This window comes from Petaurus breviceps, unplaced genomic scaffold (assembly GCF_028583685.1).
Source record: "Petaurus breviceps papuanus isolate PSGF00001 unplaced genomic scaffold, PetGlider_PUasm1.0 188, whole genome shotgun sequence".
NCBI lineage: Eukaryota > Metazoa > Chordata > Mammalia > Diprotodontia > Petauridae > Petaurus > Petaurus breviceps.
The window spans coordinates 35,371,408-35,378,312 of record NW_027185804.1 but is presented as its reverse complement, the minus strand read 5'-3'; positions in this window follow the sequence as shown (position 1 = coordinate 35,378,312).

Below are 6,905 nucleotides of genomic sequence, written 5' to 3'. Positions count from 1 at the left end.
ATTTTGATAGAGGGGGAAGAGAATGACATGTACCTGAGTTAGGTGCCCAAAGTCAGGAAGTTCACATAGAATTTGAGTTGGGGGCAATGTGGTGTGGTAAAAGAACAGTGGAATTTGAGCCAAGGTCATAGAATTGTAAGGGATCGTAGGGATTACTTAGTATAACCTCTCATATTATAGGTGAAGAAACTGAGTCCTAGAGTCATGGTTTGCCCGAGGTTGCACAGGTAGCTGGGATTCAAACTCAGGGCCTGTGACTCCAAGTTTGGCCTTCTTTTCACTGAACCACACAGTCCTGAGTTTGAATCCTGGTGCTTGTGTTTACTGACTGGTGTGACCTTGAGCCAATCACTTTTCATCTTTAGGGCTCTCAGTGTCTTCCTCTGTAAAACAAGTAATTTCAACTAGAAGATCCCTAAGGTGTAGCTCTGCACCCTTTAGTTCTGGGATCCCAAGAGATGTGTTACAAAGGAACCCTTAAGGGCCTGGCAAATAACAGAAAATGTCAGGAAGCCACATCATCTTCTTCCTTTGGACAAAGGGTTGAAGAAGCTGGGCTGATGTCCACCTACCCAAGTGCAAGAAGGGAACAAATGGATTCCTGAATTCCACTGATCTCAAGCCAACAGAAGCACTATCCAAGTGCCATCTGTGGTCAGTGTCTTGGTCATGAGCCTCTCTGCACTGCGTCCTCCTGCATCCCCACCTCAACCTCCAGCACTTTCAGGTTGGTCAGCTCTTCTAGAGCTTTTTTTCAGATGGTGCAGATTTCTAGGACTCAGGGAAAACTCCACACCATTGGGGCATTCAAGAAGGACTTTACAGGTGGCACTTGTCTATTACCCATGTGCTAAAAACTTCCCTCCTATTACAGCACTTAATTCAGACACTCCCTGTTCCCTTTCCAGGCCCCCAACTTTACACATGTCTAAGGTACTGCCCTCTGACTGTCTCAATGGCTGTCCTTCCTCCCTGGAATGGACTAGACGACTTCTTTTTTTTTTTCATAAACTAGACGACTTAATATCCCTTCTAGCAGTCAATGTTCTATGTTCTAATGAGCCTTCCAGTTCAGACATTATATGGTGGTTTTTTTTTGTGCTAATGCCCTTTCAAGTTCTAAAATTCTTTTGTCTTTTCTTAGGTCCCTTTCAGACTGGCCATTCTAAATTCCAAGGGTCCACCTGGCTTGGACATTCATTGTCCCATGTTTCAATCTCCTTTCCAGCTCAGATATTCTTTGTTATATGACCTAAGGTCCTTTCCAGCCCTGACATTTTTTCTAGGTTTCTTCCAGATCTAATATTCTGTTTTAAGTTCTAACGTCTCTTCTAACTTTAACATGCTATGCTCTGATGTTCTTTCCAGTTTGAATACCATGTTTTAAGTTTGAATACATCTTTTAGCTATGGCATTATATGCTCTAATGTTTCTGTCAGCTCAAACATTTCATTTTCTGGGGCCCTTCCAGGCGCTGGCACTCTTCCCTGGTCATGTCACTTGAGGACCCAGATAAACCATTCTCATTTGTTTAAGTGCCCAAGTGGTATTTTCCACCAAACACTTTCTAGATCTCTAGAGCCAGTTGGAAACGCTCCACCCCCTCCCCCAGGCAGGATAGGCAAACCATCAGCTCCCATCTTTCTCCAAGGGCAGACACCTGGCAAGGAGAGAGGCACAGAATGTGGTAAGCAGCAACCTCAGAGTTCTAGCCATTTTCCTGATGGAAGTACTGGATCATTGCCCCTATCCTCTCCTTCTTCACCTGTGAAGGTGAGTCAGCCCAGATGGCCCTTTGGCATGAGCTCTTGCCTTAGTAGGTCCCTCTGGTCAAATGGAGAAGGCACCTACCTGTGAGAGGAATAGAGCAGAGTTAGCCCTTGGGTTTGAAAGGCAAGTGTTGCCATGGAAACCAGCCTAGAGTCAGCCTGTTTCCCTATGGAGAAATCTCACACTGAAGGCTCCCATCACATGGAGGAAAAGACAGGTCCTTGGTTCTGCCCACTTTCCAATCACCTCTCAGCCACTTCATGTAGGTCCTTGTGTCTCCCCCTCCTTCCCTCAGTCTCTCCTTGAGACAACCCATTGTCAAGAGGCCAGTGATAGAGATACTGCCCCACATAAGTCCCATTATAGCTAGAAAAATTGACCCAATGCTTGGACAAGGAGGGAGCTGGTCATCAAAGGGAGAAATGATTCTCTGAACTCTCCTCCAATTGCCAAGTGTTACAGTGGTTTCACAGCAAATTTGGGTCATGGAAGGAGGAGGGAGGGAAGAACTTCAGATCCCTAAAATGTGCTTCTGAAAAATAAGTGGTCGAAATGGATTTGGTTCTAGCCATTAACTGAAGTATGATCACTAAGCAATCTTGAACCTGGCATTTGGGCAGATGGAGTCCAGTCTCATGAAATGTTGCCTAATGGCTACCATTTTGTTAAAGATGATGTCGTTCCATAAGCCGATGGAGGCTATGTTCTGCCCTCACCCCAAAGAAATTGAAGCAGGTATAACCAAGAGGAGGAACATTGACTGCATTTGATGTCGGGAGACTTGGATTTGAACTATAGCTCATATACTTACCAACTATAGGACTCCAGGCAAGTCACTTAACAACTCTGAAAGGCAATTTCTTTACCTGAAAAATGAGGGGGTTGGATTAGGTGTTCTCTCCTGTTCCTCCCAGCTCTCACATTCTAAGTTCTAATGGGATCCCTAACAAATCTGACATGTGTTCTATGTTCCAAGGGGCTTTTCAGCTCTGACATTCTATATAAAGAGGCAAGCTGAGGTAATAGAAGGAGAATTGGGCAGCAGCCCCAGGTTCAAATCCAAACCTATCCATTTGACAAATCATTTCCCCCCAAAATGGGGGGTAGGGTCAGATCTCTCAGGTTTCTCCCAATAATCCTATTGTCCCTTGTTCTAAGTAACTATCGACATCTTATTCTCTAAGTTCTGACATGCTATGACCTAATGTTCTGCATTTTATGCTTTGTGCTCTAAGGCCCCTGTCAGCCCCAAATGCAATGACTGTGACAGCTATCTTTGCACACAATTCTCCCAAATCTATGATGAGAGTTGCTCTAATCTGGCTTGGTTTTTATCGTGGAATTGGCATCCGATAGTTCCTCTCCTCTGGCCCCTGAAAACTGCCAACTTCCTTTCTTGAAGGGAGAATTTGGGATTTAGTGACATGAAGATGGAGGTCTCCCCATATTCTATTAGGTTTCCTGTTTCTACAGTTATTGTGATGATTGTCATTGTTTTGGTCTGGGCCTGTACTTTTGTGGGAATGGTCATCTCCATCATGAGGAAGCTCCCTCCCTCAGCACAGACTGTAATCTGCTCATCAATTTATGTCCAGAGCTGCCCGAAGCTTGGAGGTTTAGTTGACTTATCCACTGTCATACAGCTGTCAGAGGTAGGATTTGAACCTAGGTCCTCTTGACCAGGAGGCTGGCTTCTCCCCATTAAGTCATGCTGCCTCTCCATATTAATATTATATGTAACATGTCATCAATCAAAAAGCATTTATTTTATGCCAACCTTGTCAGGCTGTGCCAAGTGCTAGGGAAACAAAGAAAGGCAAAAACAGTCCCTGCCCTCCAGGAGCTTGCATTCTAAGGGAAGAAACAGCATGTCCAGGACCTTGAAGAGCAGCTGATTCAGCACCTTCCTCCACTCACCCCTACTGGGCAGGTGTTCATCAACTCTCCTCAGCATCTCTCAAATCTGTCTCCTCCCTACATACATGGTGACCACCCTAGCTCCTGGACCTCCTATGCTCAGGTTAGTACATGGTACACATTAGGCACTAAATAAACATTTAGTGATACTAGTTCTGACAAATAACAGAGGGCTGGGAGATGGCGGTGGGGAGAAAAGAAGGGATCTGAGGCCAGCAAGTAGATTTAAATGATTTTATTAACAATCATCTTACATTACCAGGATAATATGACAAAGGGAAAGTCTCCGTGTACATACTATGATATACCAACATAGCTCTATTTGTATCCAGTGTTCTAGGGCCCCTCACACAGGTACTATAAAGCAGAGTCTGTCAAATAATAACATTGAGAGGTTTTTTTTTTTCTTTAGGAAAGGTGATATTAACATATTAATACATATGTAATAATAGACTTCTAGATACTCCCCCTTACCTCCCCCCCTTTTTTATTTTAGCTTTTCTTGGTGATTAAAATGAACTGTTCAGCAGCAAAGGGAGAGAGAGGGAGGAGAGAGAACAGGGTGGGAAAACCCTCAAACCAATCTCTTGGTTTTCCCAAAGAGACAAAAGTGAAGCTCTGGAGAGAAGGGATGGAAATGGGGAAACCTTCGCCGTCACTTTTTTTCTTCAGCATTGTCCCTCCAGGGCCCCCTGTCTTCTCTCATGGAGGGTCTGAGACTGTCTCGATGCCCCGACGAGCTGAGGTACAGTGCATAAGGGATCCCTACCTACCCAGGGAATGCCCCATTTCCTGACAGCCCACTTGATTGGATTTCTGTGGAGGGAGAGGCAGAGATCAAGCCAGGACTATACATATCTCAAGCTGGGCACCAAGGGGCTTTTGGAAGCCTGTTTGGCAGTTGTGGCCCAGCGGAGATGATGATGAATTGGGTGGTGGGGAGCACTGGTAGAGCTGGAAGTTGGCACACCAGAGGCAAGATCCCAGGACCTTGGATTGTAATAGAAATGGGGATCTATTGAAAGATGAGGTACATCGGTAGAATGGTGGGGAGGTGGGGACAGGGCCAGGGTCAGAGGAGGCTGCTTCATCTCTCTGAGTCTGTTTCTTCATCTGTAAAATGCATTGGGGGTTGGACCAGAGGACCTGGCTCAGAGATTCTAGGAAATGACCCAGTCTGAGAGCTGGAGAGTGGAGTTGGCCAATGGGCCAGCCAGTCACCCCTCTCTGGGGTAACCACCAAGCCTCTTCTGAGCCCTTCCCCCTCCACTCCTCCCTACTTCCCACAGAAAGAAAACTATTTGGCTACACGTGCATCTGATTCCAGTCAGGGCTAGATGGGCCCTCCGTCTATGGTACATACAAGATGGTACATACAAGCTGCTCTATATACAGGACTCCTGCTGCCTCAGACACCTTCCCCCCTCCATTCCTGGGAGCTGGGGAAGGGCAGGAGGCCCTGCTGGTGGGACCTCAGGCACTGGCCCTGGAATCACAGAATCAGAACAGTGTAAAAGGACTAAATAAACCTGCCTGGGGTGGGGTGGGGGCTGAACCTCTTGAGAGGAGGAAGAGGAAGAGGATGGGGGGAAAAAAGTGCTGTCCTGAGCTGAAGCCAGGTTGTGCAAAGTTGATTGGGCTGAAGCCCTTGGTTCTGAACTTGAGTAGCGTGTGTGTGTGAGTGTGTGTGTGTGTGAGTGTCTGTGTGTGTGTGCCGACCCCATTCTAGCAGCAGGTGCCCACCCTAACCTCCTCTGTGTCACTCACTTCACATCTTAACCTGCAAGGACACTGGTAGATTAATCAAGAGAGGCAGATCTGAGCTGCTGGGCTCCCAGGGCCAGAGAGGTCTCAGACACCCTGGCTAGGAGAGCTCACTGAGCTCTGCTTGCTGGCCCCACTATAGTGCCTGGTCCCTCTCTTGACCTTGTGGTGCCCCCCCAGGTACCAGGCACTGCTGGGTAGCAGCCACTCTGAAAATCCTTGGCCAAACCCCAATGCCCCCCTGAACCTCTGGCCTCGGGTTAGAGGGAGAGGAGGAGATGCTACTGTTCACTTTATGGGGACACCCATCTCCTTATCCAAGACAAAGGACAGTTGGTCCCACTAGGTGGGGGTGAGAGATGAGATTCTTGGGAGGAAGGCAGAAAGCTGCTCCCTCTCCTTCTACCCCTCTTAGGGCCATCCCAACAACCTAGCATGGGATAAGAATCCCTTGCTCTTAGATTCCAAAGTTCCATGAGGAAAATGCTTTCATCCCCACCACACTTCCCTCTGCCCCTCAGAGATGGGCATTCCATGGGGCTACCTCAGCTCTCAATAGACTCTATTTTTAAATCTTTTCAAAACATAGAAATGTATAAATATATAGGATATTATTTATAGATATATAGACATGATTTAATCTGTTCCTCTGCATGTATACATACTGCATATGTCCATATATACTCTCTCTATATATGTATGTATGTATGCACCTATATTATACACTGATATAACCCCTGTATCCATGCACACACTCTACCCGTCTCCAAGGGAGACTAGAATTGCATAGGTCTTAAGAGGGTGATACCATTTTAAAGATTTGGGAGGGGAGACTCTATAAAAAGAGGCACGTACCATTTCCTCCTACCCCATGAGGACGCCTTTCTTTAGGCTAACCTGTAAAGATGAACTGGCATCCCCCTCTCTACCCAAGGAAAGCATACTGGCCAATGGGGCAAAGGAGTCCTCCCTCCGAAGCAGAGGAAGGGCCTGGATGATCTCACTGACAGATTTCTTCCAGTATGAGGATTCTGGAAGGCTAGAATCTCCAGAGCAGCCTCCAGGAGACTTGAATATGGAACAGGGGCAGGTGGGGAGAGTAGCACTTGAATCTCGTGGGTCCAAAAAAGGCCCTGCTCTTCTCTAAAAAAGTCTAACTCAACTTAGGGCATTGTGCTTGGGACAGGATGGTCACATCAGAGCTTGAGTCAGACAGAGTCCCTGAGCCTCCTGCCCAAAATACTGGGTGGGAAGGCTCAGTAGAAATGGTAAGGTGGGACTCAGGTTTGGTAACCAACTTAGTGCTTAGAGGAAAAAGAGTCAAGACATGTTCCAAACTGAAAAGAACATGTTCTAATTCAGATTCCCAAGTCAGAAACTTGTTGCACACTGGACCAGATGGTGAGAAAGAAAGAAAAAGAAAGAAGAAAGAAAGAAAGAAAGAAAGAAAGAAA